The 9,660-nt window shown below is 37.8% G+C and overlaps 1 pseudogene; it reads left to right on the plus strand.

The window, feature by feature from the left end:
* Positions 1 to 1,363: 1,363 nt before the first annotated feature.
* Positions 1,364 to 8,275, plus strand: LOC131542470 (microfibril-associated glycoprotein 4-like; annotated as a pseudogene).
* Positions 8,276 to 9,660: the final 1,385 nt, after the last annotated feature.

Genomic DNA, 9,660 nt, shown 5'->3' on the forward strand with positions numbered 1-9,660 from the left:
AATTCAAACTAAATGTGTGGAACCAATGTCCATAAATCAATTGAGTAAATCCAACAAATCTTTTTTTCAGTGTATTTTATTTCAGTTGATTTCATCTAAGGCTATGGCTGAAGTCAGTTGTACTTCATTCAGTTGTAGTTCTTGTGTTTATCTTTTCTTCAGTGATTCTGTTTATTAACAGCAGTTGTTCATCACTAATGCTCAATCAGCACTTAATTAATCACTTAATTACTTAACTGCAAGTTTTAAAACTTACATGGTTTAAACCAAGGGAAATTGGTTTACTCAAATGGTTTGAGTTACCCTCCCAGTCAACAATTTGATCTCACAGTGATGTCACTATGAGCTCACAGGATACTCGTGATGAGGTCACAATGTGAGGTAACAGTGAGCTAAAAGTGTAACCTCACAGCGCCCTCACTGTGTGCTCATACTAATGTGAGGTCAAAGTGCACTCACTGCACAGAGACTAGGTACCCAGCATGCATTGCAGCATGAAACTTTTGATTGTCACCATTGTTGAGATTCATACACCGATTCTTGATGTCTCTCTTTGTGTTTAAATGACACAGTAATTTAAAATGTTTGTGTCTTGTCTTATGCTTTTAAAATCCTTCATAAACGATTATGACTTATTGCATTATACTGCATAATCACAGAGCTATTATAAAAATATCTGTTTAAACTAGATTAATAATTCCTCACAAAGACAGCATACTGAATCCAGGTGACGGTTGCGCTGTTATCATCAATAACAAACCAATATCGCCTGGGTGCAGTCTCTTTTTTGGTTTTCCTTGCCATAACAAATGTGCTTCACATACACAGTTACAGCAGCCCCAAAAAATATAATATTATATAGTCAAGGGTCAAGAGACCCAACTAAAGCAAACACTACTCACCACGATGGTAACGTCAAACAAAACAATAAAACATTATCATCTAAATCTGTTAATACTCAATAAGCTCTTTTGTAGATGTCTGACAGAAATAAGAACCCCGCTCATCTTTTTGGGTTCACAATGAACTCATATATTACTCACACTGTGAGGATCACCGTATGAGAATGGTGTGATGTCACTGTGATCATCGCGTTATCTCACGTGTTGACTGGGCTAACTTGTCAGGTTTTACAGTGTTTAAGTCACATCTCAAATGATGACAAGGGATCAACTTATAATCATGTTTATATTCATTAGCCCGTGAACTCATTCTCTCAGACGGCCTGGGTATGCGGCGCATTCGCAGCTTATATGGACAGAACGCCACTGGTATAGACAGTGTTAATTGGGGATTTTGCTGTGTACCTTGAGGTGGTTTTATCTTTATTTCAGTGTGATGCTCATCTCTTTCTCTCTGTCACATGTAGATGTTGGTGTTTTTGGTGGCTCTTCTCTCTGCTGTTCGGATGAGCAGTCAGAATTTAGACAAGCCAGTCGACTGTTCTGACCTTTATAAATCAGGACAAAAAGTCAGTGGGATTTACTCCATCTATCCAACAGGTGACGTTCCTGTCTGGGTTTACTGTCAGATGATCTCAGATGGGAACGATGAAGACAAAGGAGGATGGACGGTACGAATGTAACTTTAAAGCATTAAACACACATCAGAACATTCATTATGAATCATATATTCTGTACAAACCCATCACAGGTGATTCAGAGGAGAATGGACGGCAGTGTGAATTTCTATCGACCGTGGGATCAGTACAAGAAAGGATTTGGGAATGTGGAGAGTGAATACTGGCTGGGTAAGATCTCACAGCGTGTGTGCTTGTGTGGATGTTCATGTCCAGTGTTTGGTTGAACGTGTTCTTCATGTGTGTTTGTGTGGATGTTCATGTCCAGTGTTTGGTTGAATGTATGCTTCATGTGTGTCTATGATCAGGGCTGGAGAACATGTACCAGCTGACACGCAACAGGGTTTACATGCTGAGAGTGGATCTGGAGGACTTCACTGAAAGGAAAGGTTTTGCTTTGTACTCATCCTTCTCGGTGCATAGTGAAACTGACGGGTATAAACTGCTTGTTTCAGGGTTCAATGATGGAGGAGCAGGTAGGATGCTTTCATTCACATTAAAAATCACTAGTGATGGGCAAATGAAGCCTCATGAAGCTTTAAGCTTTTCAGCCAAGTGGTTCATAAAAGGGTTAATTTCTGGAGGCTTCATTTGCTCACAATACCACCTGGTGGCCAAAGAGTGTACAACAAGCAGATATATTACAGACAGAGGTGTAAAATCCAGGGGTCAGAAAGTAAAAGTCCTGCCATATGTTTATTCCACCCATGAACTCAGCAGCTGATTTCACCAGAGGAGGAACCAAGTCAGTCCTTTCAAGTCACAAACGAGTCTCGAGTCAAATCCCAAGTCCTCAAAGAGTTAAAGTTAATGAGCTAATTAAGAGACTAATTAAATGATGATTGTGCATTAGTGATGATCACCTGCTGTTATTGAGAATTACAGAGGATCAGATGTTGATGTTTTATTGGTTAAAATGATGTCACCATCATGGAGATCAGTGTTAGCTTTAGTTGGGCTCTTGACCCTTGACTTCTGTGTTAGAGCTCTCTGTAGCGATGCATGTGCTGTTGTAAAGCGGAGAGATCAGTGCTGTGCAGTGAGCAACTGTTAGTTGTTTTCATATGATGAGGTAATCATCAGGTGCTTACCTGTTTGCATCAATATATGTATATATATATATACACATACAACATTTTCATTTTTTAATGTATGTTCTGCTTTTGAATAAACAACTCTGTGAAACCACAGTATAATGAAGTTACTGCTGTAGCAGTTATAGAGAAAGAATTTTAAGTCTAATGCATTTAAATATTTAAACTCCAGTCCTACTCAGACACACACAGACATCAAGAACCAGCATATGAATCTCAACAATGGTGACAATCAACAAAATGCTTCATGCTGCAATGCATGCTGGGTAACACTACAGTATGAATAATTATTGTTACCACTGTTGAGGATCGTATGATAAGTGTTCATGTCTAAAAGCCTGAGCAATATAATTCTTAATTATTTCCAATATTTAATATTACGATGGCATTTGTTTAATAGTAAATTCCTGCAGTTCTGTAACAGCTGAACGTCAGTAAATAAACCAAGAGAAACACCTTCATGATGTTCATTCAAGTGACATGAAAGCCAAAGTGTAAGCTCATCTGCTTCCTCAAGCTTTTAATTCAGCAATGTGCAAATGTTTGTTGTGAAGCAATATTGCAATTGCTTAAAAGCAATCCACTCTATTAATAAAAGGGTCAAGAGCCCAACTAAAGCAATCACTGATCTCCATGATGGTGGCATCATTTTAACCAATAAAACATCAACATCTGATCCTCTGTGAGTCTCGGTAACAGCAGGTGTTCATCACTAATGCACAATCATCATTTAATTAGTCTCTTAATTATCTCATTAACTTGAACTCTTTGAGGACTTGGGATTTGACTCGAGACTCGTTTGTGACTTGAAAGGACTGACTTGGTTCCTCCTCTGGTGAAATCAGCTGCTGAGTTCATGGGTGGAATAAACACATGGCAGGACTTTTACTCTTTGACCCCTGGACTACCCACCTCTGTTAAGTTCCTATCAAACGCTTGGTGGCGGGATCTCCGAGTACTTCGGGCAGAACAGAGCTGTGTAATACGAGCGCCTCACAAATTCAGTCTGGGGAACAAATTCTTAATTCGTGGCCATGATATAGTCCTACCTATGCTACAAATGCTGAGTTCATGGGTGGAATAAACGTATGGCAGGACTTTTACTCTTTGGCCCCTGGACTACCCACCTCTGGAACTTAACCTCTTAACTGTCACCCACACCTGTGGGACGCCTACCTTTACTTCACTATTTTACAATTAAATCCTAATCTAATCATGACAAACTATATATCGTTGGAAAGGTCTAAGACTCCTAAATAGGTATTTTACCACTTTTTCTGTTACAAAATTATGTAGGAAAAGTAATAGATTAATTTATGACCAGAGTGTCAAATCCAGGGTCAGAAAGTAAAAGTCCTGCCATGTGTTTATTCCACCCATGAACTCAGCAGCTGATTTCACCACCAGGAGGAACCAAGTCATTCCTTTCAAGTCACAAGCAAGTTTCGAGTCAAATCCCAAGACCTCAACGAGTTGAGGTAATTAAGAGATAATTGAGAGACTAATTAAATGTTGATTGTGCATTAGTGATGAACACCTGCTGTTATTGAGAATTACAGAGGATCAGATGTTGATGTTTTATTGGTTAAAATGATGCCACCATCATGGAGATCAGTGTTTGCTTTAGTTGGGCTCTTGACCCTTTTAGTAACTGAGAATGGATTGCTTTTAAGCAGTTGCAATATTGCTTCACAACAAACATTTGCACATTGCTGAATTAAAAGCTTGAGGAAGCAGATGAGCTTACACTTTTGGCTTTTATGTCACTTGAATGAACATCATGAATGTGTTTCTCTTTGGTTTATTTACTGACGTTCAGCTGTTACAGAACTGCAGGAATTTACTATTAAACAAATGCCATCGTAATATTAAATATTGGAAAAATTAAGAATTATATTGCTCAGGCTTTTAGACATGAACACTTATCATACGATCCTCAACAGTGGTGACAATAATTATTCATACTGTGGTGTTACCCAGCATGCATTGCAGCATGAAGCATTTTGTTGATTGTCACCATTGTTGAGATTCATATGCTGGTTCTTGATGTCTGTGTGTGTCTGAGTAGGACTGGAGTTTAAATATTTAAATGCATTAGATTTAAAATTCTTTCTCTATAACTGCTACAGCAGTAAATTCATTGCGTGCACTGTGGTTTCACAGACTTGTTTATTCAAAAGCAGAATATCAATTAAAAATGAAAAATGTTGTATGTGTATATATATATACACACAGTATATTGATGCAAACAGGTAAGCACCTGATGATTACCTCATCATATGAAAACAACTAACAGTTGCTCACTGCACAGCACTGATCTCTCCGCTTTACAACAGCACATGCATTGCTACAGAGATCTAACACAGGAGTCAAGGGTCAAGAGCCCAACTAAAGCAAACACTGATCTACATGATGGTGGTATCATTTTAACCAATAAAACATCAACATCTGATCCTCTGTGATTCACAGTAACAGCAGGTGTTCATCACTAATGCACAATCATCATTTAATTAGTCTCTCAATTATCTCTTAATTACCTCAACTCATTGAGGTCTTGGGATTTGACTCGAAACTTGCTTGTGACTTGAAAGGAATGAGTTGGTTCCTCCTCTGGTGAAATCAGCTGCTGAGTTCATGGGTGGAATAAACACATGGCAGGACTTTTACTTTCTGACCCTGGATTTGACACCTCTGTTTATGACAAGAGTGCACCTGAAAAAAATCTACATCATGACATGAATTCTGACCTTTGTCACAGAAAGTCTTCTTAGTTGCCTTTTTCTCTATCACGAATTAGAAATCATAAGAAATTATTTATCAGTAGAAAACTTAAAATTTCAAAATTCATCCTTTGAAACCCATTTTAAAATCAGACATTGCATTACCATGTAAATGGTACATTAAAATCATGTTACAAAATATTTTCATTCATGAATTATAAAAAATTAAGTTTGGATAGTGCACTATAATGTCTCTGTTCAAAACTGTGGGTGACAGTTAAGGGGTTAATCTAACTAATTCGTCATAAATAAAAAAAAAAAAAAACACATTTGCTAATTGATTCCAACTAAAATCGCTGTTGTTAGCACTTAATATTACTGTAATACAGCCAAACAGCGTAGATCATTCATAAAAACGTATATAAAAGAATACTCATGCGCAAACGTCTACACCAATAAGCTCTGCTGTATTATAAACCAATGAAATTGAGGGTGGGCGGAGCAACACGTGTCACCCCACCTTAATGTGTCGCCCCACCCCATCCTCCAGGGTGCACTCTGGAGCTACTCAATATATCTGCTTGTTTTACACTCTTTGGCCACCAGGTGGTATTGTGAGCAAATGAAGCCTCCAGAAATTAACCCTTTTGTGAACCACTTGGCTGAAAAGCTGAAAGCTTCACTAAAAATCACATTCACAAGAGTAACTGCGCATCTAAAGTCCTCTGTGCTCTTCCTTGCTGCAGGCGACTCTTTGGCCTACCATAATAAACAGAAGTTCAGTACTTTTGACATGGACCAAGACCCCGACTCTACAAACTGTGCCAGACGATTTCTCGGGGGATTTTGGTACAAAAACTGTCACGAAGCAAACCCTAATGGCGTGTACATATGGGGTGAAGATCCCACCACTGGAGTAACTGGAAATATTTGGCATTCCTGGAAAAACAATTACGATGTCGGTATGAAATCCATCATGATGAAGATCAGACGTGTGTCTTAGACCTTTGAAGAAACATTATAGTGTTTCTCAAAAACAAACAAAACAATCAAATTAAGGTTCAAGGTTTTCCTTTCCTCTGTTAACTGTGTAGGGATCCACCCGCTACCACAAACAGCATAATCCAGCGGCCTGGTCGAATGTTTAATGCGTATTCGGTCTTTTACTTTCGCTTCTGAATTTATCAGGATTTAGTTTCAATTTTAGTCTAGCTCCGTGTTCAATCTGACTCCGATTTCAAGTGATCATTAAATTTAGACTGTACTTCTAATTAAAAACTGATCACAAATATCGCTTATATATCATTTAGATATTTGATTATTCTAGACATCCCATACTTTCAGTTATCCGTTCACTGGGGACCTAATGTTGCACAGAGTCTCACGCCCCAGGATTTTGCGTAGATCTCACGGACACAAACTCGCCGGTCTGATGTTAGTCAGAGGGTGTAGGTGGAATAATACCTAATTGTCCGCCACCAACTGCTTACTTATAACAAAAAGTGTAGTTTACTGTCATTTCCCGTACAACTTGCTAGCACCAGTGATAGACAGAAATCTGAGGTCTCTGATGACGTGCCTACTGCTCCGTTCATTCATGGGCCTTCAGTTTGACCTATCATCCTGGCCATAGATTTGCGGCAACAAAAGCCTCCTCACAGTCTAATAGTCATAATGATTTCAGGACAGTTCAGAATCAATCAAATATAACAATTTATTTTTAGTCAGGTAAAGTTGTATCATGCCAATTACATAATGAAACAATCAGAAGCCAATATAGAAAGGATAATGCAATTGTGAATGACATTGTAACAGCGTGGCAACCCTGCTCCTGTACATAGAGACTGTGGCTATATGGGAAATAGCCAAGTGACCTACGCAGGAGACAGACAATTTTAACATAGTCATACATGTAACAGTTATCCTAATTTAACACAAGACACATGGTCTAAAATGCATAGCAAAGCACTCAGATGTTTTGGAGAATAAACTTAACTAGCCTATGTGCACATGTAGTAGCACAAACAACTATACAGTGTGCTCTATGGACACAATGTGTTTAACACAATTACATTTTGAAATCATACCTGACAACAGAGAGACACACAGCAGTGAGTGTTCTGGAGCAGAGACCCTCACACACTGCATGAGGTTTTCTGACTACAGAAATTCCAAAGTAGTGTTTTTTCACTTCCCTTATATACCCAAATAAGAAAAACAAAAAATCTTCAGATCAGTTGTAAAAACATAAAAGACCTTTTGGTGTTTTTAGTTCTAGTGCTCCAGGGTCACACCTGGATGAAGATGGATAAATATTCTCGCAGACCCCTAAAGGGGGACACACCCCCTCTTCAGCAGAACACAATTCTACAAAAGTTTTCAATATTTCTTATAATACAAGTGACTACTGTGAAATTGAGACCAATTTACCAATTGAGACCTTTAAAATGATACCAAACCTGAAAGGGTTATGATTATGAATTCTGAAGACACAGTAAATGCATGGTATAAGTATAGCAACTTGAGTTCTTGACATTTCTCTGTCAACTTTTAGTGACCTGGACCATGTGGCCAGGGGGGAAGGATGGGTGAAGGGACTGATGAGCAAATGGTCTTTCTGCCAAATCTTCTTGTCAGATTAGAAAGTGTATTGTTTTGTTGGATGGCATGTGTGTTGCAAGAGTTCCTGAGTGTTTGGCTTCAAGAGGAGATCAAAGCCCTCCTACAACTGTATAACCGTGTAGTGAATCATGGAAGAATGTATATATGACTGTTCTGTTGTGTACTCTCATCAATAATTTTTTTCTATTTTTGTTTTGGGTCACTTCTTTAAATTTACAATGGAAACAAATAAAAAATGAGCTTCAATAAAGTAAAGCAAAGAAAGGCATTTTGTGTTTTTGTTTGTTTGTTTGTTTGTTTGTTTGTTTTGTTTGTTTTTTAAATATGCACAGAACACAGCAGAATCAAAGAAGAAAATATTATATTATACATTATTTTGACGATTATAGTGGTCAGTGTTTAATTTAGTTGGGTTTTTGACCCTTGACTTTTTAATATTACATTTTGTTTGGTTGCTATAATTAAACTATTATAGCCAGACAAGCCAAGAGCAAAAGTTTTCAGGTGTTGATGATTATGTTCTAATGTAATCACTGTTTGATTTGAATCACTGAACTCATTTAGAGTCTAATCTCTGAGTTAAGTTTTTTTTTATTGATTATAACAGCCTTGTGATTCCACAGCAAACAATTCTGTGCTTTCTATACATCTTTGAAAAAATTCTTACAGGCGTTTTTTTTCCAAAAAAAAAAAAAAAAACACTTCTAAAAAGTTTTTCTTTTAGGCACACACAAACATCAAGAATCAGCGTACAAGTCTCAACAACAGTGACAAACAGCATATTCAGATAAACATCAACTCTGAACATCACAAAACAAACTACTAAAAAGTAAAAAAAAACCAGCAAAAATAAATAAAATAGTAAGAATAATGAAATTACAAAGACAATTCTGCTCATAATTTATTCATGCTGCAATGCATGATGGGAGCCATGGATGAGTTTTGATTGGCTACAACATGCTTTTTTGATGGTCACCATTGTTGTGATTCTCACGCTGATTCTTGATGCCTGTGTGTCTAAATAAAAAACAGCTTTTAAATTTTTGGTCAAGATAAATTTTAAAAACATCTTTCTGATAATACTAAAAATACCAGATCTTATGTTGCTCACAGTATGACCCCCGGCCACTGATTTTGGAACTGCTTTCTCTCAACTTTCTCCAAGTAGGGCTCGCTGCATCCTGCGGTGGACATCCAAGTCAGAGACCACACCCTCATCATATATGTCACCTCTTGTGATTCCCTACCCATACTGGTTTACACTAGGGATGGGCAGATGAAGCTTCATGAAGCCTCATTAAACTTTTCAGCATTTCAGCCAAGTGGTCCACAAAAGGGTTAATTTCTGGAGCCTTCATTTGCTCACAATACCACCTGGTGGCCAAAGAGTGTAAAGCAAGCAGATACATTTCAGACAGAGGTGTAAAGTCCAGGGGTCAAAAAATGCCATAAATTTATTCCACCTATTAACTTAGCAGCTGATTTCACCAGAGGAGGAACCAAGTCATTCACACGCCTTCAAGTCACAAACGAGTCTCGAGTCAAATCTCAAGTCTTCAAAGAGTTAAAGTTAATAAGCTAATTAAGAGACTAATTAAATGATGATTGTGCATTAGTGATGATCACCTGCTGTTATTGCACAATT

Source organism: Onychostoma macrolepis, chromosome 01 (assembly GCF_012432095.1).
Source record: "Onychostoma macrolepis isolate SWU-2019 chromosome 01, ASM1243209v1, whole genome shotgun sequence".
Lineage (NCBI taxonomy): Eukaryota > Metazoa > Chordata > Actinopteri > Cypriniformes > Cyprinidae > Onychostoma > Onychostoma macrolepis.